Source organism: Bactrocera tryoni, chromosome 5, assembly GCF_016617805.1.
Source record: "Bactrocera tryoni isolate S06 chromosome 5, CSIRO_BtryS06_freeze2, whole genome shotgun sequence".
In the NCBI taxonomy this organism is placed as follows: Eukaryota; Metazoa; Arthropoda; class Insecta; order Diptera; family Tephritidae; genus Bactrocera; species Bactrocera tryoni.
In genome coordinates, this window is record NC_052503.1 from 77,842,637 (window position 1) to 77,869,840 (window position 27,204).

General features: G+C 37.2%; 1 protein-coding gene and 1 long non-coding RNA gene across 3 annotated transcripts in view; one reads left to right on the forward strand and one right to left on the reverse strand.

Moving 5' to 3' along the window:
* LOC120777706 overlaps positions 1-27,204 on the reverse strand; it is a 101,329-nt gene that overhangs the window by 11,858 nt on the left and 62,267 nt on the right. The window lies entirely within an intron of this gene.
* The window catches only part of LOC120777708, a 137,750-nt gene continuing 128,717 nt past the window's right edge, over positions 18,172-27,204 (forward strand). Inside the window, exon 1 of the long non-coding RNA XR_005705528.1 lies at positions 18,172-18,878. This is a non-coding gene — a long non-coding RNA (uncharacterized LOC120777708). The remainder of the gene's footprint in view (positions 18,879-27,204) is intronic.

A 27,204-nucleotide genomic window follows, 5' to 3' on the forward strand; every position in this document is an offset into this window, starting at 1 on the left:
CCAAATTAATGTGGCATCATTTTTTCTCGCTATACACAGGGGAGGCGCCAAGTACGACTGCAACTGATGCTACCACGCACTTTTAGCTTAGGGGTATGTAGGACATGGCAATTTTCTACCAACTTGCTTTCACCAAGTTCGGCCGTTGGGAAGCGAACTTTAATTCTAGCGGTAAATGCAGCCGCTGATATTAATCAGGTTCCGTGTCAGCGACGTTTGCCATGCGTACAAATGCATCGACATACTTATGTATGTGTGTGTCCGTACTTCTAGGCATGGACTCGAAAGTTTGTGTCTCTAACTGGCTTCGGTCGACTTTTAGCTGTGTTGAATAATGGCAACAAGCAGCGACGTCGGCAATTGATGTCACTGCTCATTTATCGCTGCATGTTAGACGCTCTAGAGGCGCTTCCTGAAGCTAGGTGTTCTAGTTAGATGCACAAGGTGATCCAAATACTTTTTTAAAACTTTTAGTTAAAGTTTTTAGATAATAAAAATGAAAAGCTTTCATGATGTTTACATTCAAGAAGTTTTTTTTCTGTTCTCAGGATTTTGAAAGCTTTCTCAACTTTCTGAGCTTTAGTGATTTTTTCAGCTTTCCTAACTTTTTTTTTAATTTTTCAGAATTTAAAAGCATGCAGGAATACATCGAAGGCTCTCAAAAGTGCAGAAATAAACAAAAACACTTTTAAAGCTTTCATAATTTTTACAGCTTTAAGCTATTTTCGAAGCTATCATAGTTTTATTTTAACTTTCATGTTGTTCAGCTTTCACGATTTTCACAGCTCTCATAACTTTTTGAACTTTCAAGAGTTTGCAAAGCGTTCACGACTCGTTTACAGCTTTCTCTTTTTTTAAAGCTTTTAGAACTTTAAAAGCACACACAGAAATACATGAGGGCTCTCTAAAGAAGTAATGTGGAAAAACTTTCTCAAAGCTTTAAGACTTTTAAAGTTTTAAGTACTTTTGAAAGCTTTAACATAGCTTAAACTTTTTCTATATTTTTTTTTACAGATTTGACATTTTGAAAGTTTTCATAATTTGAGCTCTCAAGACTTCTTAAAGCTTTAAACAGTTTCCTTCATAGCTGCTAGGACTTTTAAAGTTTTAAGTACTTTTAAAAGCTTTTATAATTGTTTAAACTCTCACAATATTTATTTAACGCTTTGACGATGTCCAACGCTTTCACGATTTTTTACGGGCTTCACCATTTTCTAAAGCTTTTGGAATTACAAAAGCCCACAGTAATACGTCCGAGGTCCCAAAATTGAAGTAAAAAAAATTAAAGCCTTTGTCACTTTTGAAGCTTTAAGTATGTTTTAAAGCTTTCATGATTTCTTATACTGTCACTATCATTTTTTAGACTTTTACGATTTTTTGCAGCTTTCACTAAGTTTTTAAATTTTTACCATTTTTAAATCTTCCATGGTTTTTTCACAGTTTTTTTTATAGCCCCCATGAGCTTTTATGATTTTTTGAGCTTCCGAAACTTTTTAAAGCTTTCAGGATTTTTCTTAACTTTCATGATTTTTTTACAGTTTTTACAATTTTTTTACAACTTTCTTAAATTTGAAAGCTTTCATGATGTGTCGAGCTCTCAAAACCTTTACAGCTATACAGTTTGAAAGCTTCAATGATATATTTAGCCTTTAATATTTATTAAGCTTTCATAGTTTTTTTACATCGCTCAAGAGCTTTTATGATTTTTTGAGCTTTCGAAAATTTTTAAAACTTTTATGATTTTTTGAGCTTCTGGCATTTTTTAAACTTTCATGATTTTTTGAGCTTCCGAAATTGTTATATTTTTTATGCTTTTTTTAGCGTGGCTGTTTTTTAAAACCTTTTTAAACTTTTAACTCCATAACTGCATAAAACTATTTTAACAATTTCTCTCTAATCTTTAAGCATTCATTACCACTGAGCTTTCATGTCTTCAAAAAAGCCTGACGGTCATTTTAAATAAGGCAGTTATCTATTACTTCATGCTCCTAAAAGAACACATAACCTTTCAAAAATCTTAGAAATGTACGCATAGCTGGCACCTTCTTTCAGAACCACCCCTTGCAGGCATGCTTATTTCACGCGTAAGCCTTTCGGCGTTGAACGCAGTTGACACAACAGCCTTTAGAGCATATTCATGACTAGTGATTTTCGACAATTCACAACACATGTGCTGCTAGAAGCGATCCTCGCTGGACGCGACCCTTCAATAACAACACCACAACCAGGCATATGTACACTCATGCCCACAACATCAGCAGTCAATTGTTGCTGAGGGCATGTAAAGAAGCTGCAATGATTAGCACACACAAACTTTAACCGTGCATGCAGAGGCACAGTAGCTCTGTACTGGTTGAAGTAGGCTGCGCAGCGCCTCTAAGTATGCAACAAGGGGTGAAGAGTGCGTACTTTTGTATGTATTACTGCGCACTTGCTATTGTCATTACCTATACATACAACAACAACAACAATAACAGTAGTATTTCTAAGCAGCTAAATGCAACAATGTGACTGATTGCTGACGGCTGAGGGCTGTCGAACGCCAACGGCTGCCGGGTCCAGTCAAGCATTTACCCATTCATGCATACACGCAGAAGTCACAATGTGGCCTATTTAGGGTGCCAATATGTTGTAGCTGCGCTCGCCCATACACATGCATGCATATACATACATATGTACATATCTAGTCCGCATGTGTGTATTCTGCTGTGCCACACTCCATATTGTAGCGCCATTAAAGCGTTGACACGCATGCTCATTACCATTTCATGCCAACCTCCATTGGGTATTATTGTTTTTGTTGTTGTTGTTGTCATTTGCTTAACTATTCTTTGCTAGTGCTTTGCCGCATCGCAACGTTGTTGCTGGGTTTTATTGTGCCCACTGTTGGCAATTGGATTGATGATAATTCCATTGGTCTAATTTGCCAAACCCCTTCTGGTATTAGTCCAGTTGCAGGTGTGCTAAATCTTATTACTTCGAAAGTTATTTGCATTTCAAGCATGCAAATGTGCGCCGAATACGAATTGCTAACAATTATTCGTTCCTAAGTTGATTGTGTGTGCGTGAATGTGTCTTGGAATCGCAAATGCTTAAGATTAAAAGTGAGAAAATACAAATAATTTGTTGGAAGTCTAATATTGATCTAGGTTGCCTGTTATAACAGCTGCAGAGAGACACTCATGTGGCCTTGTATCTGTCTTAGGAATCTCACTTTGCAATTCTTTAAAAAAAATCCAGAAAATAAAAGCCTATTAAAGTGCCTATTTAAGTTTACGTTAAGCTATGTAGATCGGTAGGTAGATGGGGGAACGTCAATCCGCTAAACCTAACCTCGACTCCCAACTCCAGGCTCTCCCACGGAACCACCTTATTAAGTATTACTTCCTGGGAGTGATAAGACATTTAGCTCTCTTCTATGGCACGGACTGACGGACGCCTAATCAGTTCTATAAGTCTCAGTTTTTTTCAGGATTGAGGCCGCCGCTTCGCTGACGGCTTTCCAGATCTCAGTGGGACGGACTGACGGACGTCTAATCAGCGTTTTATTCCAAAAGCGAGGAAAATAAAAGAATACATGCTCAGAATCTTCAAAGCACTCTGAACACGTCGGGCAATTCGGACTAATGTCGTGCTGGAATCTGTAAAGGTAGCTTCTAAAGCACCCATGTCCATTTAGTATTTGGGTTAGGTAGAATCCAGGTGCCTATGTCGTCTGTCTATCCACGAATGGATGTCCGGTTTCAGTCTGTGGCTTCACCGTCTTTTGAGTGAGGTTTGCCAAGACTTTCTTTTGCTCAGCCAGTTCTGAACTCATTCAGAAGAACCATTGGCGCAGACCGTTTATGCACTCAATGTGTTTGCTCTGGAAGTCATTGAGGTGTTTAGCTACTGCTAACACAATACGGTCTGCGTATGCAAGTAATTTAAGAGTGCCTAAAAACAAGCCTGTATAGTTCCTTAGTTTTTGTTTCGCCATTTTCGTCATGCATTGCAGAAATTGTTTCTGTGACCGGAAACCAAATTATGGACATGTGGAGTGGACTTGCCATTGAGCTTTAAGCCTCGCTGCATTTGTTTACTAAAATGGAATTGATTTTTGGCGACGACTTGGCTGCTTTTGTAAATGATCGCTTTCTGTATCCTTTCATAGTTCTTCATTAGAACTCCACATGCGTTTTTATCCCCAGTATTTCCACTTGGAGTTTGGTAGATAAAAATATGGAAATATCAAGACCCTCAGCGTATAATCCGTCCCTACACCGCAGCCCATTTTGAATCCTTCGGTATATATTGAGGTAGAATTCTCCTCCCCTACTCAACCTCATCAACAATCACGTCTAGAGGGTATTCTCAGCTTGAAGTAACTATTGAAATCCAACCTTGAGAGCATATAATTTGATTTATTTTGTTTAGTTGTGCGGCAGAAAGCAGTTGGTGGTCTAGAGAAAAAAATTCTACCGCAAAATTCACTCAGCCAGTATATTTTTGACTAAACATTTTGGATGGCAAGTTTTCGGATATCTTTTCCAGAGCTTTCCAACATTTTTCCTACGAAAACTGCTTTTTTGACTCATTTCACTTGCGGAAAGAAGCTCTACATAGGTAGATGAGTCCACACTATATTTCTTAATTGTAATATTTAAATATTTCCCGTATATTTGTTTCGTCTTCTGGCGATTCGCTTAAGAGCGATCATCGTTTTGGAGTAAGAATTGTGTTTAACTTGTTTGGTTGTTGTGTTTCTTTGAAAAAAAAAAACAGTTGGTTTCAATGAAAGATCAGCTTGTTATGTGGCTTTTCTGTAGCTAAATAATCTCTCCTTTATGGGATGAAACATTGCTTTCTATTTTGAGTTGTTTGATGTGTTCCTGCTAGTTCTAGTAATAAAATATTAATTTCTTTCATGGGAGCACGGATGTGTTCCATTTGTTGGCGTGCCTCATTAAACTAAAATAGTGGGTTCTTTCGAGAGATCATCTTTTTTGTAGATCTTTGGTAGCTAAAAGATCTCTCCCTCATTGGAATGAAATATTGCTCCCCTTCTTAGGTTTTAGGTGTGTTCCACTTGTTCAATTCTTCTTTATAGTAATTAAATGTTATTTTATTTCATGTGAGAACAGATGCGTTATTGTCTTCTTTCATGGGAGGACAGAAGTGTTCCACTTGTTCAATTCACTAATTTTGTTGAACAATGAAAATATTTGCTGATTTAACAAGCGGCATAGAAAAGGGCATTTGTAGATCAGCCGGGATAATTCCGCAGGCACTTGCCCTCAAAGAAGTTATAGCCGCTGACAATGCAGTTAGAAGAATATATTAAAACTAATATTCTTTAATGCAAATCACTTTCTCTAAGTGAACACAATTGCAAGCAACGAGTGCTCATTATAGCGCCTATTTACTTTAAAAGCTACTCAGTCACGCAGTGTTGCATTTCGCTGTAAACTAAAAACATAGTTAGCTCCGCTTTTGTTGTGCCACAAGTAGTCTACCACCTCTCCTTTACCCACTTATGTACATACATATTTACATATATTTGATGAATATGAGTTTGCCAATTTCAATAGCTTCTCGGTGCATTTCACTGCACTTCCTGTCGCCGCAATTCTGTGGCAAGCAAGAATTAATTTCCATTCACAACTTATGGGAAAGTATGTCAGTGACAAAGGGAAAAACTATGCAAAGAACAAATAACAACAAAAATGACAAGAAAATGAAATGAGTTGCGGAATACTTAGCGGCAAAGCAGATAAAAGAAAAACTTGGCAGTTGTGGTCACAGAAAGTGGTGCAAGCACAAAGCGAGGCGCGAACTTCTTCGTCGTGGAATGGCAATTTTCTTTATATTTCCTTGCTTCGATATGCTTTTTGACAGCTTTATTGTATATATTAGTATACATTACAGTGCTTTGTGGAAAAACGGAGGGAGTTAAAAGAAGGAAAAGTTAAAGTGCAATAGTATACTAGAAGACACTGAAAGGAAATCTGAAAACAAAGCAAGTTCCAGTGTAATTTCGAATATCAGTCCAAGACCAGAACTGAAAAGCAGTACATATTCCGTTATAAACCCAACATTAAAATTAAAGCCTAGAGGAAAACTAAGACCTAGGCTTAGACTGAAATTTTCAAAGAAAAAGACGGACAGTAAGATTAAGACCAAGACCAAGAACACAGTCAAAACTAAGGCCAAGACCAAGATTAATTCTATTAACATGATTAAGATCAATGCTAAGGCCAAGACCAAGGACAAGCTCGAGACAAAGGTAAATTCCAATATCAATGCCAATATCTCGACTAAGTCCAAGACCAAGAGCAAGTTCAAGACTGAGACCAAGACCAAGACTATGACCGAGACCAAGAACAAAACCAAACTCAAAACCGAAACCGAAAACAAAATCAAGACCAAGACCACCATCAATACCAAAACCAAGACGAAAACCAAAATCCAAAAAAAAAAAAAAAACAACCAAGAACAAAACCAAGACCAACACTAAAAACAAGGTCACATCCAAGATCAAGACCAAGAAGAAAAAGACGACAAAATGCCTCAGCACTATCTTAAGTACCTAGGAGCTTTGCAGTTCAAGAGGTTAGACGAAGTAACAAACTTAGATATCAAGCTGCGCATAAAGTTCGTAAAAACATTTGACGAATACGTCGACTCAAATAAAACTGAACCTCCATCCGGCATTACTAACCACCAGTAGGTATTTGTGAGGCGTTACAATTCGCCAGTATCACAGAACCTAAACCAATCGCTCCATAAATACTACAAATTTCAGTACCAAAACTATATAATGGAAAAATCAAGTGTACCTTAATAACGTCTTAAGAAAATACTATTTTTGCTCACTCAAAGCTTAAACACTGCAAAAAAACAGGAACATCAAGAAGTGCTACGAGCCTCTCTACACACGTTCAAGCCACAATGAAGTAACGTAAATTTAATAGCGCAACAATGTAAGCGCCGACTTTGCAATTGCAATTTGTCACAAAACCACCGAGAACTTTAGACATTCTGCCAAATATCAATTTACGCCCGACAATGTGCGAGGCAATTCGAAAAGTGGAAGGAAAAATACAAAAGCAATAATGAAATAAGAAACAGATATGCCATGGCGACATTTGATGTTCGTCGATACCCACCGATAAGCTAAGCACGTTGTGAGACACATAGAAGGACCAGCAGATCATACTGAAGACGCCTGCTAAACCGACTGCGTGATTGCAGCGACAGCTTGGGTAACTTTAAATTGCGGCAAACCACACGACGGCTGCTCGATTTCTTTAATCGCCATGAAAACATAAATATTTTCTTTGCAACCGAGAAAAAGAAGTATTTGAATAAGCGTGGCATAATAACGACGCGGCAATAAAAACCAAAACAAAAAAAAAAAAAGAATAAAGCAAAACCGAGCTCTGCGGAATTGAGAGCGATCGACGTTGCAGATGTCGAACGTTGGCTTGTGACAGACGCTGTAACTTTCTGATTGCGGCTTTGTGCCACTGTGACGGCGACATCATCTGCAACGCTGCAACTGTGGCGAAATTGAATGTCAGCTGCGGATCGAATGACAGCTGCGGTTCAGCGTTGTAATCGCGATTACAGCGCAAATGGCAATGAGTTGCTTTTCAACTTCCTCTGCTCTACTTGCACTTCGATTTGTACTGCTTCGTCTTTCTTCAATTTATAATATACCCTGAACGGGACATATAAATTTTTACAAGATCAAAATCAAGACCAAGACCAAGACCAAGACCAAGACCAAGACCAAGACCAAGACCAAGACCAAGACCAAGACCAAGACCAAGACCAAGATCAAGACCAAGACCAAGACCAAGACCAAGACTAAGATCAAGACTAAGATGAAGACCAAGACCAAGACCCCAAGACCAAGACCCCAAGACCAAAACCACGACCAAGACCAAGACCAAGACCAAGACCAAGACCAAGACCAAGACTAAGATCAAGACTAAGATCAAGACCAAGACCGAGACCGCAAGACCAAAACCACGACCAAGACCAAGACTAAGATCAAGACTAAGATCAAGACCAAGACCGAGACCCCAAGACCAAAACCACGACCAAGACCAAGACTAAGATCAAGACTAAGATCAAGACCAAGACCAAGACTTAGACCAAAACCAAGACCAAGACTAAGACTAAAACCAAGACCAAGATCGAGACCAAGACAAGGACCAAGACCAAAACCAAGACCAAGACCAAGATCAAGACCAAGACCAAGACCAAGACCAAGACCAAGATCAATACCAAGATCAAGACCAAGACCAAAATCAAGACCAAGATAAAGACCAAGACCAAGACCAAGATCTAGACAAAGATCGAGTAGATTTAGCTATGTTCATCAGTTTTTGAGATATCGCTCTGAAATTTTGCATGCATCCCTTTCTCTCCAAGAACCTGCTTATTGGTCGGAATCGCCGATATCGGACCACTATAGTATATAGCTGTCATACAAATTGGCCGTTCAAAATCAAGTCCTTCTATAAAAAACTTTTTTATTTGATGAGATAGCTTCACGAAATATGACGCTTGCTATTTTCTAAGGCTAGGCTGCAATAATGAAAAATCTTTCTAGATCGGACCACTGTGGCATATACTTGCCATACAAACTGGCCGTTCAAAATTCTTTATTTTTTGGAATCTTCTTTATTCGTGAAGGGTATTATAGCCTCGCTGCAATTGAAGTTAACATTTTTGCATGTTTTTTTTTTTTTTTTTTTTTTGATTTTGGCTTCGAGAAGTCTGTGCGCGAAATATGACAGATCAGCGGAAAAAATCAACAAGCCTTGCTGGCTTAATACTTTTTCTGCGACATTCATTTTTTCCCTACTCTCTTCTCTTTTTTTGCACGTTGGGCTCTTATGTCAGCATTGAGACCGTTAGCGTTGATATTTCACTGGCTGCAAGATTTTTGCAATTTATGTCTATTTGTTTGCTGGTTTTTGTTGCTTGCCCCCTTCGTTCTTCCGGCTGTCTTATGGCGGCAGCGACTTTTATAATGACATCGCGTGGAATAAGTATGCGACAGCCGCCGTGATGTTATGGCGCTGATAAGCGCATAAAATTGGAGTAATTGAGTCAGCAACAACAACAACTGAAATACTAAATATATTTACTTATTTTCAATGCAACATCTGCTAAGTGACCGTGGTCTTGGTGTTCGCCACCAACCTGTTTTTGCTTAACGGTTTATCCGCTGATGCAAATGCTGTAACAAATTGGCATCAAATTGAAAATTAATTGAAGACTTGTTGGCCTAAGACGTGTTTTCAATGCTGCGCATGCGCATGCGTCATTTTTTCGTGAAATTAACAAACAAGCCGGGTGTATAAATTAGCTGTCACGCGTTGTCGCATGTTAACAGGTATGGACAGGAAAACTGACGATTAATTTATCATAGAGCGTTTAAAGGAATGCGCTGGGACTTGAACTTGTTTAATGCTCTAAATATTACTTTAATTTAGACTACTTTTAAATTTAAAACTGGCTTAGAGATGAGGACTAAGATTATGCGCAGACTCGAAACTGAAACTATCATCAAAATCTAGACAAGAATGCTGCTAAAGTAAATACCAAAGTAATCATGAAAATTAGTACGAAGGGATCCGCTTGTCCTTGGTAGAACTCAGGAGATCTGCTGGAAACATAGCAAAGTTTATTTTGCACAATCCTAAGGGTTTCTACTGGACATTGTCCAAGCACATTGTTCTATAGATATTCATGCAAAAAGACTAAAAGTTTTGTCGGACGCTAGTTGTCCAAGTTGTTTAAAGGATTATGAGGTGGAAACCTTCAGGCACTATCCTCCATTGTCTTGCCGTTGCAAGACCAAGGCTGCAACATCTTGGTAGTATTACCTTCGGTGAACCAGCAGACATAACCGAAACTGTCATTATGCCTATAAACAAATTTATGATAGACTCAAAGCGCTTGGTCCATTTGAAAGGGTCCCATGATCTATTTTAGGTACCAACTAATTGGTGTTCTAAGATGATTATGATCAACCACTTAACCCAACCTAACCGTAATATTGGAATGAAAATCCAGATCATTGTCAAAAGTAATATTCGAGGAAAATAAAGCAATAAAAAGTTACAAAAATAAAGCGAAAAGAAAAGGCAATATCAAGGACAGGAACACCAACCAATATCATAATTATTATAGTATAGTTTACAGAATCAAAAAGAAAATCAAGAAATAACTTGAGATTATAAATAAGCTTAAATAAACACCAAGTTCAAGAACAACGTAATATGAAGACATTTTCTGTGATTAAAAATATGTAGCTGTGAGATCGGTGACATGGCGCAGAAACTTCCTCAGGTATAACGTCAACTGTTCTCAGAGAATACTGCTCCTCAAAAACTGGTTGTAAATTCCGCCATAAAACTCCATTTTAGGCATCTCCGTTCACTCGACCATCAATAAGAGTCAATATTTTCATTCTGTCTTAGGTGAAGCAGCCCCACACCATACTACCAACAGACTGCCTTACAGAATAACGCATACAGTTTTGTACCTTTCGCCAGAACTGCGTCTCACATGGTGGATCAACCGGTTCAAAGTCGTTAATATTCACATCATTCGAAAAGATCACATTCCTCCAGTGCTCGACTGTCCAGTTTTCATGAATTTTAACCCATTGGTATCGCTTTTCACGAACTCTTTCGTTCAAAATCGGTTTTTTGTAGAATGTCTTCCTACAATTGCAACTAGTAACTGAACGTTCGCAATAAAGAGATTGTAAGGAAAGGTCTTATATTTGGCATGGGTAGCTGTTTAAAGTAATGGAGAAATCCCTGAAGAAACAGTTCAAATTGACCATTATAGCATATAGCTGCCATAAAAACTGAACGTTTGGATTCAAGTATTTATATGAAAAACTTTTTTATTTAACAAGCTATCTTCAAGAAATTCGGCATGGATTATTCTTCAAGGCAGGCACTACGATATCTGAACAATTTTTTCCAAATCAGACCACTATAGCATATAGCTGTCATACTAACTGACCACAAATCAAAATCAAACGCTTGTATGCAATTTTTTTTTATTTGTGTAGGGTATTATAGCTAAGTTGCAACCGATGTTTGCGTTTTTATTTGTTGTTTGCTCCAGTTGTCCACTGACTGCTGTGACGTCACTGCCCAAGTTCAAAGCCACAGAAAAATCTTGCGGTTGTGTTTACTTGCAAAATTCCGAAATTTGTTTACACTGCTAATAAAAGCTGTGCGTACATACATACATGTATATATATACATATACATATATGTATATATGTATGTATATTATAATTATGCATTCAAATATACATACATATATAGATATATAAAAATATATATTTGTTTTGTGAATGTGGGCCACTGCTTGTAGTTGCCATTTTTGTGGTTTTAGCTGGAAAACAAAAATTCTTTGCATAAAATTATGTTTTAATACTTTTCAAGGCGAATTAATTTTCGTAGAGAAAGATAAGAGCAGAGTTGATTTTATTTATTTTAAAATAAATACATTTTAAGTGGATTAAGTAAAGATAGCCACATTGAAGAATCACAAATAAATTGCTAAATTTTATATAAAGTGATTAGATAAACTTTAATTTAATTAAAAACAATTCAATTAAAAATACTTTCGTCCAAATAATTTCGATGTGAGCTCTTGCATGTAAGCCGACTAAAGCAAATATAATAAATTCTATCTCTCTCAAAATTGTGCATTGTTTATAATAATTAAAAATAAATGCTCGGATTGCAAACAAAGGTGTCCACTGTCATGGCTTCTTAGAGCCTTGCATAACTGCAGTTAAGAGTGTGTGGAAAGCACTGGAGTATGCTTAGTAATATGTACAATATATGATATATTTATATGATGATATACATATATACACATAACGTCAGTTACACATATGTATATATATACAGTGGTGGACAAAAGTCTACTTACGCGCAGGCGGGTGATCCAAATATATGTACTTTTTTCAATACCCTTTTTTTGACAGATCACGCATGAGTCGTGACAAGCTATCATGTCACTTTTGTTCGGCTATTCATCATGGAAAGACAACGTTTACAAACCATTCAACTTTATGATGAAAATTCACGTTCTATAAAGAATTTGTTTCGCGCGCTTCGCTCAACTTATGGTCAACATAATCGGCCTTCTAAGCATACTATTAGCAACACAATCACCTAGCTTGAGACCCAGCAATCATAACTGGGCAATATTCGATCGATTCAGCCTTCTCAAGCGAGAACGCTTCCCTTTATGGACTTAGTTTCAAGAAGATCCGTCGTTTTCGGGTCACATTTTGTTCAGCGATTAGGCCCATTTTTGGCTCAATTGATATGTAAACAATCGAAATTGCCGCATTTGCGACGACGAGCAACCAAAAGTTATTTAAGAGCTGCCATTTCAGCCAGAAAACACAACGGTTTGGTATGATTTTTGCGCCGGTGGAACCATTGGTCCATATTCCTTCAGAAATGATGCCAGTGAGAACGTAACGCTCAATGACGACCATTATGGCGCAAAGCTAACTGACTATTTGATGCCTAAGTTTGATGTTTGTGATCTCGGCGACATTTGGTTTCAACAAGACGGCGCCACTTCATACACATCGCATTAATCAATGGATTTATTGACAGAACACTTCGGTGAACAGATATTTTTACATTTGGGGCCGGTCGATTGGCCACCAAGATTGTGTTATGTCACACCATTAGACTTTTTTCTAAGAGGATAAGCTTGAACGAGCCATCGAAAATTCGACTCAACGGATGGACCAACTGAGACATAGCCGTGGGTGGAAGTTCAACATTTTTTAGAAGGAAAAAGGTTTGAAGCAAAACTAAAGATTGGTTTAGTTGAGGGTAATATGGATCGTTACAAGTAAAAGTCACTGTTGGAACATAAATTGATGCCGTTAGTAGCTAATTTTGATCACGGTACCAGTTTAAACTTCTAACAAGTTAAGAATCCAAACATAGGTTGCAAATTAGTAAGGCTTGGGTGCTTTATTTTGGTCACAGACAAAAAGTTTCTGTATTTTCAGAACCACAAAAAGCGCGGTTGTATTTAGACTTTTGTCCGCCACTGTATGTGAGTTCGTGTGCTGTGAGAACGCTACAGTTTATATTGGCGACAAAATAATATTCCAAATGTGCTGCCATCACTTGGAACTTGAGTGCTCGAAAATTTCAATATAATCAACAATGTGCACATTGAAATGTGCCATCGCAATGCCAAACTCATATTTCAGCTTGCAATTCAGTGGAAATTAATGTAAACAACTTTTAAGGCAAAAGAAAAATATTAACTGACTTTATGCTGTGAAATAAGTGACTATTTGCTATACATACATACAAATATTTCTTGCGAATATGAATTCGCTAGTATTATTTCACGAGGGTTACCGCCAACTCTTATATTTGCGGTTACCGGAAGTTAAGGCAGCAAACAAATGGTTTCGAGCCCGGGGTATACTTCTGTAAGGACAGGAATGGAAACCTGATGATAGACACCCAGACTACTACACTCGAACTTTGAAGAGACTTCTCGAAACTGATAAATGGCGGATGAAGTGCTGCGAAGGATGAAAGCTGGATTTTCGATAATGACGTGAAGAGGAAGTGATGTCTACAGAGCAAGAGGCTTCTAGATGATAGCATCAGGAGTAAATAGTAAGAGGCGTTGGGAGAATACCCATAACGGTCGAGTGACATATGAGTACATCAGGGACGTTGGGTTTGTTCAGTATAATCCAGACTTCGGGTTTTGTCTAAGTCCGGGTTTTTTTGCTTACTTGGCACGGGCCTCTGAATGTATTTTTGCATTGGAGGCACCTATCGGATAGGTTGAGGTGTGGGGTGTTGTCTGAAGACGAAAGTAAGGGCTCTCAAGTATCTAATGGAACGACCCAGGTTGAGTAATCTGTACATTTCGATCGTAGTCTCCGGAAGCATCATCTGAAGGAAGCAGTCATCCAGAAATGACTAGTTATGGCCAACAGGGGGGAGATTGTGTTCAATCAGGGCAACGATGGGCAATACACTTCGATATGAGACTCCGGAAGCACCATCTGCAGGAAGCAATCGTCCAGAAACGACCAGTTATGGCCAACCAGGGGGAGATTGTGTTCCATCAGGACAACAATAGCTAATGCACTTCGATATGAGACTCCGGAAGCATCATCTGCTGGAAGCAGTCATCCAGAAGCGATCAGCTTTAGGCAAATCGGGAAAAATTTTGTTCCATCAGAACAACGACAGGCCACACTCATTGATATAGATTCGTCAGAAGCTTCGTGAGTTTAGTTGGGAGCTCCTTATACATCTACTTTTGAGTCAGGACCTGACAGCAAATAATTAATAAGCTTTTTTGTCTATGGCGAATGATTTTGATGTTGAAAAAATGCCTCAAGATAAACTTATGAAAATCCACTGTTCCAGTTTTATGCCAAAAGGGTTTCGCGGATCGCGGTATTATGAAATTATCTTCAAATGCCAACAAGTTATGTCTGAATGAAATACCATTTTGAATTCACTTTACAAAAAATCGTCAATTTATCGAGGTAACCCTCGTAGCAACTACAACTTTAAAGGCATTCAGCGTTCCAACCAGTTCAGCAGCGAAATACGAGCTTCATTGGGTAATATTTGCTGAGTACCCATGCCCTGCTGTTCACACATACAATTATACTCGAGTAAACACGTAAAGTTGCAAAATAAATATGCATAAATAATTTATTTTTGTTGTTGCACCCACAAACAACAAATAAATGTGAAGCGCGAAATGAAGTGCGCTCTGGTGCCTCACAATTCGTGAGATACTATTATTTATTTGCTATATGACAAAAGGCAGTAACTAAAGTCAGCGATATAGCACCGAGATATGTAGTGTTGCACAGAGATGCAGCGTGTTGCAACGTGGCAATATATGTATATTAAAATGTGTGCATATTGAAGAGTGCTTACTTTGTGCAACAGCTCCAAGGAAAATGCCATTATATTGCGCTCAAGCGAAAACACACACACATGCAACTTTTTGTTGCCACATAGTCATTCTTCCATTGCAATTCACCGATATTCATTGTACCGCCGCAAGCAACAACACTTATATATCTTATATACAACTAAACAATTGTAATACTATTGTAATTGTTGTTGTTTTTGTTGCTATTGTTAATGTTTATGTTGCCATTGTGTCGCACGCCATTTGACACTCCAAAATGGCATGAATAACGAGCGCCACAATGACGTGTGTCAAATGTGACAATTGTTAAAATAGCAGAAAACTGCAAGAAGAAGAAGAAGAAAAGTAAGAAAAAACGTTAATTTCGGTTGTCACGAACATATACAAAGGTTCCATACAAGAACTTGATTTTGATGGCTCCGATTGTATGACAGAATAGCTGAAACCACGGTATGAGATGCAAAGATTCGTTTCGGTACTACAAGAGGCTGCCCACAGGATGGAGTGCTGGAGTCTTGTCGTGGACGATCTACAAGTTTTGCCAAATGACAATGGGATCTGCTGTCAAGGTTACGCGGAAAAATTGTTATAAAAGCCAGAGGCAAATTCGAGGACACTCTCTGCGACTTAATACAAAGAGGGTTACACCCGGCTGTAATTTGGTTGAGTTGAACAACAACACCTCTAAGACGACTATCGTCCAGTTCACGTACGTCTCTCGGCCTCAGAAACCTTACACAAGGGGGCAGAGCGGTAGAGATGACCAACATGGTCACATATTTTGATCTCCTGCTGGATTCCACTCTGCGGTAGAAGCAGCATGTTGACCTGACCTTTGTCAAGGCGATGATGTGCAATCGGCTAGCTGGAAAATCCTGGGGCTGCAAGCCAAGAATCGTTAGGTGGTTGCACATCGTGACTTCGGTAGGGCTCCAACTATGAAAGCTGCTACGACTCCCGTGTATCTGCATGTCCGGTGTAATGCACACTTGTCAGATGACTTCATCTAGTAATAGGTCAGGTAGCCAAACACATGCTGTATAGACGGGAACGAAGTGCCAGATGAGCTCGCCTGCTTCGCAGCATCCACCAACATAATAGAACCTTAACCCTTCACAGGGATGCGTCCCGTAAGGAAGAAGGAGTAGGCTGAGAGAGGTATTGGGACAGGGTCTAGCTTCTTGCGTAAATTGCAGGTTCTGCGACAGGGAGTCTGAAACACCAGAACACCTGCAAATTGAGTGCACTGCAGTCTGCAGACGCAGGTTAAAGACCCTTGGATCCTTGTTTCCAAATAGGGATCACATCGCTTCGCTAGCACCCAGAATCATATTTAACTTTATCAATCAATTGGGGCATATAATATTATTTATTAATTGTGATAGTTGCATAAGTTTGGAATTGTTCGAATCGAATTGCTGATAAATCAAAGTTGAAAGATGGACATTCATGAAACCTTTGTAGATAAGCTGTTTCCAAACTTTCTCGAAGCTTTTTCTCTCCCAATATGTATCTCATGTGAGAGGAACTTACACACAACATAATATATTTCTAGTTACAATTTTGTTCTAGTCGCTTATTGTGGGATTGGTACACATGTTGTTAAGCTAAAAAAAAACTTTCTTTGCTCATAATGCTGAAATTGAGGTTAGAGTTTAGTCATACTAATCTCAGTAGTTCGTAAGGTTGAGGCAATTCGAAGCTCGCTCACTTCAATCATACATGGAAACTTTTTATATTGCCATCAGTCAGCTTTGCCTTAGCTTTTTAACTTCCTGCGGAGGTCAGTCGCTTCTAATCTTACTTTTACTCTACAATCTATCATACTGCCTTCATTTTTTAAGTTGATAAGTAGATAGTAGATAGATTCCTTTTTGACTAAAACCAGGTGGTCATCGGCTGCTGAAAGCTCCTTAAAGCACCCGAAATCGAAATCAAAGTAGTATTTTATGAACTCTTGGAACATATTAAATAGTAGTGCCTATGTGGTAGTGCTTTCAATTTCGAGAAAAAGGCGCACAAAAATCACATTTATTGGGCTTCAAAAATATATGTATTGTATATATTTAAAATACAAAAATATATTTTACAAAAGTAGTATTTGATTTGAGGCGTCCATCGTAATAAAATATATAAATTTTAATGATTTTGATTACCTTTTGTTTTGTTTACATCAAGTTCCAATTGGTTACCGGAAATAAAAGAAAAAAAATTAATTAATAAAATATCAATATATCTATTATTATTATATGTGTCTGCTAAATATTGCAAGATATTTTGTAATAGTAAAAATAATTTTTTTATAATATCATATACATTTACATACATATGTATGTATGTATCTCAATTTCAATGTTGCCTATATATGTAAATCCTTTTTAATCCTATTAAATTCCTATTTATATCCTTTTTAAAAATAACTTAATTATAAGTCACTATATAATAATACCGTAAAAAATCTTCCGAAAATTAATTCTTAACACCGCAGTATAATAGAAATATTATATTCTATGCATTTCTATAAAATTCCATAGCGAAAGAATGCTCGTTCATACACGCAAACGAACTTCCCATATTTCTCCTTTGACTTCCACAAATGTTCGATTTCTCATGAAATGTTGAATATGTAATCAATAGTAGACAAATATGCAGCTCTCTATAATTGCATGCACACATACATATGTATGTACATATAATTACGTATCACAAATTTACATTTCCAATATTTCCAACCTGTCACTAGCTTACTTGCCTTTGCCAATTTGCTGCAATAACAAAATTGTTAAATTCTTTGCAGGTGCTGCAAAACAAACACAGAATAAAACACAACACAACAAAAATATTCGAAACGCACTTCTACTGTTTATGAACTCTTCTTTCTCTGCCGCTGAACTACATAATTGCAGAAACATAATTGGTTTGTTGTTGGAAACTGTGGCAAACATCAAGCAATGGAGTAAGAGATTGCGTGTTGTTGCGCGAATACACTAATTAAGAGATCAAAAGTATTGACGAGTGGCTGTGAGAGACAGCGTGAGTATGTTGGAATGTGTTACCGCTTGGCTTCATACTCATTGCAAGAACTGGAATTTGGTGAACAGTTGCTTCTGCTGTTAAAGTGTAGAAAAATTGCGAATTTGACAATAAATTATTAATAATTAATTAATAAAATGCGTTTAAAAGTGTTTTAAAATGTTTAGTGAAGTATTTGAAGTGCTGTGCAAGTGAAAAGTGTATAAATAGTGTAGTGAAAAAGTATTTTAAAGTGGTTGAAAGAAGTTGCGTGCGAAATCTAATTGGAATGGAAATTTTTTGCGCAGTCGGTACGGGTTCGTTCGTGTGTGTTGTGTGCGTGCATGCAAAGCCGGGCAACAGGCAAATAAGTAGTAAAGTAAATGTGCTACTGCATAAATTTAGTAATATTATTATTTTTGGAAAATATACTTAATAGAAGTCAAAGGAAATGTGAAAATAAAATGTAAATGTGACATGCAAATCCAAAATATCAATGAATGTACAAACATCGTTTCGTATACTATGTACTTATGTATAGTATGTGCATACATACATATGTATGTATGTGAATACGCGTCGGGTTCGGTTCGTTTTGCTTTATGCGTATATCGGTATAATCTCTAGTAATGCGTGGAAGATTGTAGAATCGTGTAAGTAATTAAAAAAAATCTAATAAAATTTAATGATTGGTAAAAGTGTGAAGTGCGGTAATCATTATATGCGTTCGTACATTGTTGTAAACGTTAAGTTCCATGAACACTTTACAATGAATAGACCACAATATTGTCCTCAAAGGCGGATATTCCATATTTCCACAAGCATACTTACATATATTAAGCAAAGAATGCGAGCAGTAAAAGAAGATTTCTTTGGTGAGTACTGAAGCATGCTTTGTTATCTTTTATTTAACTATTGTATATAAAACAAATATAACATTTGCTAAGTGTATATAAAATTTCCAAACATACACAAACATCAGAATTGTAAGGATGTTGTGTTTATATTCAACGAAGCAAAAAAGAGCCAAGTTCGAGTGTATCCGAACATTTTTTACCCTCGCAATTTGCAAAAATTAAAGCCAGCAAAATACCTTAAAATGTAAAACGTCAAACAGAGCATCGGAATCTAAGCAATTTCACTTTTTACAAATAGAGCTACATAAGTATATAGTGGCTCACAGAACGCCTTTGGCAAAGCACTTCTACAGCTCTCGTAAGAACTTCGGTAAGTGCGCAAGAACTTAATTTTGTTAGAAAGTAAAAAATAATGACATCAAGAAATTGATTTTTCTTAAATAAATATTTCGATAATTAAAATTATTGAGAACCATTTATGAAATAATAATTTAAACAGTCAAAATATGGATTTAAAACATTTTGTTAATCCAATGACATTTCTACAAGACACTTTCTCCCATTTGAAAAAAGTAATCTACACTTTAAGTCTAAAACAACATTGAGGTTGAACCTTTGCTATAGCAGAGTCAGCCAGCTAATAAGCCCAGCAAAGACATGCAAATTTCCGACTAACAAAGGCGCATAAGAATTCGGCACAGGTGGCCGCATGAAAATTAATATTCACAAAAACGAAAAAAATTACAGAATATGCATGAGGACAAAAAAAAAGCAGACAAAAAAGGAAAAGAAAAAAGTACACTGAAACCGAAACTGAAACCAGTAGTCAAATGCCAAGACGAAGAAAAATCTGACAGCGACATGACAAATACGTAGTCAATCAATCATTGGTTGTAAGTAGCAAAAAAGCAGGTGGAGGGAGAAAAAATGTTGAACAATTTGCTATTTGATATAGTCACATACAGATGTAAGTACATACGTATATGTAAATATATATACAAACAAACAAATATTTGCGACTAGGTGTATGAAATTCGCATATATTTATGCATTGGTGTGCGTGTAATGGCATGCTGGTTGTACTTTCATCCACACTCGCCCACTTCATTGCTGTTTGCGTACTGCTTTCTGTGGAATTTAGTTCACTTTCATATTTTTGTTTGCATTCTACGCAAACATAGCTACATATTTTCAGCATTTTGCTTTATTAGCCGCTACAAATTTTTGAAATTCTTGCCATTTCCCGCTATAGCGTACACATATCGGCACAATTCAAGTTCTTTTGAAGTGCACACACACATGCCCCACACATCCACCCACCCACAACAACCCACACACGCACGTGTTGATTCTGCACTTTCATGTGTGCCAATATGTGCTTTGAATATGTACGTGTGCGTTGGTGTGTGTGCTCGGAACGCATTCTTTTGCCAAAGTTTTCCGCTCACATTTCATGGCTCAGATGATAAATTAAGCAAATTTAGTCAAAAAGTTAATTGTGGCAGCCGTGGCAACACACGCGCCCAATATGCGCCTCCAAGCGGTAAAAAAAAAAACAACAACAAAAATATAAAAAAAACGAAATGCAAGAATTAGTACAAAAAGTTAAACAACTTTATTATTCGGCCGATAAATTAACTTAAGCGCGCTTAGCAACTTTAGCTAATACTTGAGGAAAATTTGCGCTATATTGCCTGCAGCTTTGTGGTAAACTAAAACAAAAAATCAAGATATGCAAAACAAAAAAGTAAAAAAAAACAACTAAAATTAGTTTACTAAAAGTTTCACGCAAAATGTTGATTGATGAAATACCGGAAGTCATCAAACTGTACCTTCTGATGAAAGCATTTCTTTGCAGTCAGCTCTATTTTCTCCACATTTCTAATATTTTTACGAATTCACTTTGCAATTTTATAGTTTTCACAAAAAACTCACAACTTTCGGGAATAAAAAAATTAATAAAATTATTTAGTGCAAGAAGATATAAAACCTTTGTGGAACTTTTCACAGAGTAGGTTGTCCAACTGCAAACGCAACTCGCATAGACTGCCGCTACTGCCATAAGTTGCCATTATTACTTTTTTTTAATATTAGTAAATTCGTTTAGCATTTTATTGTCTTGCTCCCCTCCTCGTTCACTCACATTTCTTTAGCTTTCCAGAAGAATTTTTTTGCATAAGCTTTTCGCGCAACTCTGTGCGCTCGCTCATTCATTTCATTTCTTGTTTTTTGTTTCTTCTTTCACTTTTTCGCTATTAAATTTCAAATAACAAATGCTTTGCTGCATTTTGAAGTTGCTTGGAGCCACAATTGGCTGGCAAAGAAATTAACTCAAATTGTACGAAAACACTTTGAAACTGATACGCAGCAGCGAAAAATAATAAAGCAAAACAATACAAGAAAAAAATTCACTTGCATTCACTTTTTAACTTTTAACGGCGCATTTGCGTAGCTTACGCTCCTTCCCTCTTTAGTATGTGCATTCCGGTGCATAACCAATGTCCGCTCTGGCAACATTTCATTGGTGTCTCTGTGTAGCCCTTTCTCTAATCGCTAAGTTTTTCGCTTTGACTTTCTATTTTGCACTACTCATATTACCGTTAGTTTTTGCTACAAGTTCTTTTGTTACTTTCGTAATTGTGACGCACCACCACTTGCCATAAAAAATAACTTGAGTTGGGTATACCTTTTTCTGTTGTTTTTGTATACAAGTGTTTACAGTTTATAATATCTCCATTTTTTAATTCACTTTCATTGAAAGCTTTTATATTTGCAGTTTTCAATATTTATTTAGTGCAGTTTTCTCACCGTCTGGTTAGCAAAAAATGCGAAAATTAGACAGATAATGTGAATAATGTTACCGTTTTAACAGTTGCTGTAAAAGCTTCTGAAGGCTCAGTGAAAGCTCTGTAGTGCGGAAGGATCAACGATGAATACTGTGATGAACGTTATTGCGAAAGCTTACGAAAACTCAGTGAAAGCTTCCAAAAGCTCAGTCAAAGATTTCTGAAAGCTTTAATATGTGTTGATGAATCATAAAATGCTAAAACTTTATCAATAAAGTGAGTGTAAGGTCTTTAGTGCGGAAGGGCTAACGATGGATGCTAAGATGTACATTATTGTAAAAGCTTCCGCAAACTTAGTAAAAGCTTCCGAAAGCTCAGTGAAAGCTTTTGAAAGCTATTATTTGTGTTTTAAAATCATAAAATTTCAAAATGAGATTGATAACGTAGTAAAGTAAAGACCAACTAAAATAAAAGAGAAATGAGAAGAGATTTGCAACCTCTTCTAGGGTCTATTGTACCCTCACCTTCATCACATGTATTTCCAAAGAACCAGCACTCTAACGAATTTCAGAATTTTGCTGGCCGCCATTGAGGTGATGTGATCAGTTTTTAGGTGTTTCCTGAACCTGCAGTGCCCAGTATAGAGCGATATACCAACTAAGTTAAACCGTAAGTTTGAATGATTTTGAACACTCTGTGATAACTGTCGAAAACATACTTTGAAAGCTTTTTGTTGCGGAATGGCAAATTATAGTTGCTAATTTGAAAAGTAATTTTGAAAGCTTCGGAAAACTCAGTAGGAGCTTCTGAAAAACTGCAGTGATTGTTTTTAATAGCTCGGTGAAAGCTTGTAAAAGCTCACTGAAATCTTGTGAAACTCGGTGAAAGCTCTTAAGTGGAGTAGGGAAAACGAAAGATGCCAAAACGTACCTACATAGTTCAAATGTTATTTAGCAGATGAGTTATAAGTACAGTCTACTTTTGATAAGTGAAATTGGGTGTGAAAGCTTCCGACATAAAGAAAGCTAGTGATATTGAAAGCTTCATCCACCAAGAAAACTAGCGAAAAGTTTAAACTATATTCCGCAATAAATTTTTTTTTTTGCAGCACCCTTTTCTATATATAAATACTTTTCATCCACTTATGGTTACCCGCTTTTATTGCACTTTGAGGCATTACATAATTGCGTGGTCTGTCCATTCCAACTCATCGCTACTATTTACATTGCTCGCAAATTCAATTCAACACCTTTTGTCGTGCAACATTGGCAATTTAAATGCATTATGCAACAAGCGGCAGTGCAGCACTTTAGCAGGCACGCTAAAGGCAAATAAGCGGCACTTACTGGAAGTGGAGCTGCGGCTGAAATTAAATACAATTATATATCTTGTATATATACTGTACAATAAAGAATAAGTGCAAATAAATACGAAAAGACGTGGGCGAGAAGAACTTCACTGCTTAAAGAGGTGAGAAAGTTGAGTGAGGCATACACGGCAGAGGCAACTTGCTACCTGCTACCTAACTCTTAAGGGTCCCATCAACACATACCACATTAAACATAAGTATAGCCAGTATGTCTGGCTGCAACAAATGCGCGCTTCAGATAAATGAGGCAATGGCAGTCGTGTGGGCAGTTCACGGGAACGTTGGAGAGCGACTGCCTGGTAAAGTGTGTTGAAAACAGGTGTGTGTTTGTTATTGGGCGTTGTGGCAGCATATGGTGCATGGAAATGGACGTAATACGCACTCAAGTAAATCACTTTTTGTCCGGATCACTCTTACTCACACCCGCTCTCTGTTTCTTCTCTGGCGCGCTTACCGCATTAATCTTTGCTTCATGCCATTAAAAATTTCGATTCACATCATTATTGGCAAAAACGCTGTGTTTTCTTATTTTTACTGTTTTATATTTTACGCTTTCGTTGAGTGTTTCGCATGCGCGCTACAGGCGGAGGGGCTGGCAGACAGACGGCACTATTAAAAATGCATTATGCAATGCCTGTCAACAATTTAAATCACAGCGGCATTGCACGCGCGCGTAAAAAATGTACAAGCAATGAACCGAAGATATATACATATATAAGTATGTATGTATGTGTGTAATTCGTTTACGCGTTGACAGTCCGTTGCCGTTGGTCGTCAAGGGCTATGGCTACCGAGGAAATAAAAAGCGAATGAAAGTAATATTACAACCAGTGACATTTAACCGTGACAGCCGCATATTACATGCCACATGTTTTAAATGCGGAAAGCGCAGCAAGCCAACAACACTATCGGAGTGTGTAAGCGAGTGGCAAGTTGACACCAGCATGCTTTATATATATACAGACCAACAGACTGGTCCCTACAGCCGGGTTTTCAGAAAAAAAAGTTTTAGCTGCATTTTCCATTAAATATCGAACACGTATAGCTTCCATGTTTTAGATTCAATCTTTAACTCATAAATAGATTTTTGTTTTGCGTACCCGAAGGATTATCAAATTGATAGCTCTGCATTGAAACCTCTTGACTATTAATGAACAAAAGTGAAAAATAATAAAAATTTTAAGCTCTGTTCTCTTTATGGAATTAAATACCTGAAACTGAGCAACGTTTTTGTTTTTCACACTAACTGTGAATGCTATGTGAAAGCTTCGAAAAGCTCAGTGAAAGCTCTTTAGTGAGGACGCTCCAACGACGGATAGTAAAATGAACTATTTTTGTGAAAGCTTTTGAAAAGTGAGTGAAAGTTTCCAAAAGCTCAGTGAAAGCTCTTTAGTGAGCACGAGCCAACCATAACTACTAAGATGAACTGTTATTTTGAAAGCTTTGAAGAAGTTAGTGAAAGCTCCAAAAGCTCAGTGCAAGCGCTTTAAGATAAACTATTATAGTGAAAGCTTTCGAAAAGCAAGTGAAAGCTCTTTAATGCGAAGGGTTCACGATGAATGCAAAAACAAAAATGACTAATAGTGAGAGCTTACAAAAGCCCAGTGAAATTTCTTTAGTTAGAACAAGCCAGCAATGGATGCAGAGATAAACTATTATTTTTTTTGAAAGCTTTGAAAAGTCAATGAAAGCTTCTAAAAGCTCTTTAATGTGAAGTGTTCAAAATGGTTACAAAAACAAACATAGCAACATAGTGAATGAAATTAAAATACCATGATAAGGGCAGACAGTCCAAACTACAGCTCCGAAAAAGCTAAATGGCTAACCGAAACTTGCATTTGAAGAATTTTCGAAAACAACATGAAAAATTTCATTGTAAATTATTACTATAACCCCTTGGAATACCTAAACTTCATAGAATTTTTTGTTATAGAGACTTCCAAAAATTTTAGACTTCGGTTTGCTATAAAGCTTAGTCAGAGGAGAGATTCCTTTTTCCTAGAGAATCTATTCCTCGCCTTTTTCGTATAGAGCTTGGCCGCCTTTTTTGATATAGAGCTCAGATTTCGTATAATTCTTAATCACGCTTTTGTTATAAAACTTAGATCTCTCTTTAGACTAAACTATTTTTTATTAATGAGCTCATTTTGGTACAAAATCTTGTCTTCTTGAATTGTTTTTCTGTACAGAGCTTAGACAACTTAGAACATATTTGTTAAAGAGCTCACACTCTTTAGACTAATTTTTGGTACTAAATTACATTTTTGGTAAAAAGCTTAGACCACTTGGAACAATACATCAAAATAGAAACACATCGAAAAGAAAAGAATGTTATTTAGATAAAATTACTCATTACAGGAAGAGCTCCTAGAATAAAGTCTTTTTGAACCTACGCAGCGCATTATAAGAAGTTTATTTGGAATGATTTTTTGTACAGAGCTTAGATGAATCGGAAAAATTTTATTGAAGAGCTCACACTCTTTAGATTAATTTTTGGTACCAAGATTTTTGGATTAATTTTTAGTATAAAGCTAAGCCCACTCGGAACAAGAAATCAAATTTAAAACACCTCGAGAGGAAAGCAAGGTGAATTGTATGAAATTATCCATTATGGGAAGATATCCTAGAATAAAGCTTTTCAGAACTTGTTGTCATTTCTGACAGAAGAATTTGATAGTGAGAAACCGTTTGCGTTTTGAAAGAAGAACCGTAGGATCCTTTTTTAAATAACGCAATTCTCACAGTGCATCTGTTGAATCTCAAATGAAAAGGATGTGCCATAAAACTGAAACACAAGCGTGGACAATACGAATTTTTTTCGAAAATGTTCACGCGTTCTGCACTCGCATGCATCAACGTCACAACACGCACTGCTATTGTCTTAACGGTGTTGTTATACCCTGAATAGGATGTATTGAGTTTGCAACAGAGTTTGTAACATCTAGTACATATGTATATGTATGTAAAGTCCCACAGTTTTTGAGCTATCGCTCTGGAATTTTGCACGAGTTGTTTTCTCCTGTTGAAGCTGCTCCTTCGTCGCAACCGCCGTTATGGGACCACTACAGCGTAGAATTGTCATACGAACTAAACCATCGGAATAATGTTTGTTTGAAAAAGTATTTTATTTTATGAGATTCTTAACGAAATTTGGCGTGGTTTATTGTTTAAAACAAAGCTACAATATCTGAAGAAATTGTACAGATCGCGCAAATATAGCATATAGCTGTCATACAAGCAGTTACGATCAAAATCATGTTCTTATACGGAAACGTCTTTAGTTGTGAAAGGTATTCTCGCTTCGGTGCCACCGTTGATAATATATTTTTCTCATTTTTATTGTTGTTGCTGTGGCAAAAAAGTGCACAGCACGTATTGTTCAGGGTGTTGGGCAGGTAAGCATGTTGTTGTTACTGCTTTTTTACTTAGTATGCTGAATGTTGCCGCTGTTAAGAGCAATAAGACAATACGAGATGCGGATCGCATATGCGTAGTGAAGAGGAGGGCGCTGGTAAGAAGATTCCTTACAAAGGTGTTACGCAGCGGACCAACACCACCGTCAGGGCGATGACAATAATTGCATTTGCCATTCATTTGCGAGGAGATATTTAAATTGTGTTGCTGCTGCCGCTGAGCTGCTTGCAATGCGCGCGAAAAATTCTTGGAAAATGTTGCACAAACAAAAATGTAATTTGTAGAGCAGTTGAGCGTGGTGGTGAGGGTGCGGGAGGTGTAGCAGCAGTAAATAAAGGCGCTGAAAATGAAAATAAATTCAATTTTAATTACTTTGTGTTCTTAGCGCTTAATTGTTGCATTGTTGTGTCACATACAAACGTGCGTACGCGCAAATACGGAAACGCGTAGCGCAACAAGCACAAAAACAACAACAGCAGTGCGAATGCAAATATGCATTCATATAATTTGCCAACTCATTGGCAGCGATGCGGCATAAATTGCTTATTTGCTTTATTGGCAATTATTTGCCACTTGTTGTTGTTGTTGGTATGTTGTTGTTGCTGTACATTGATTGATTATTGTGGCAGCATGTGCAGCGCTTGCACTCTAATTTGTTTATTTTATTTTGCATATAGTTTTACGACGCGGCGCACACTCACTTCAAACACTCACACACACCCATGTAAAAACATATATGTACATATGTACGTAAGGTCTGTTGATACCCTCAACA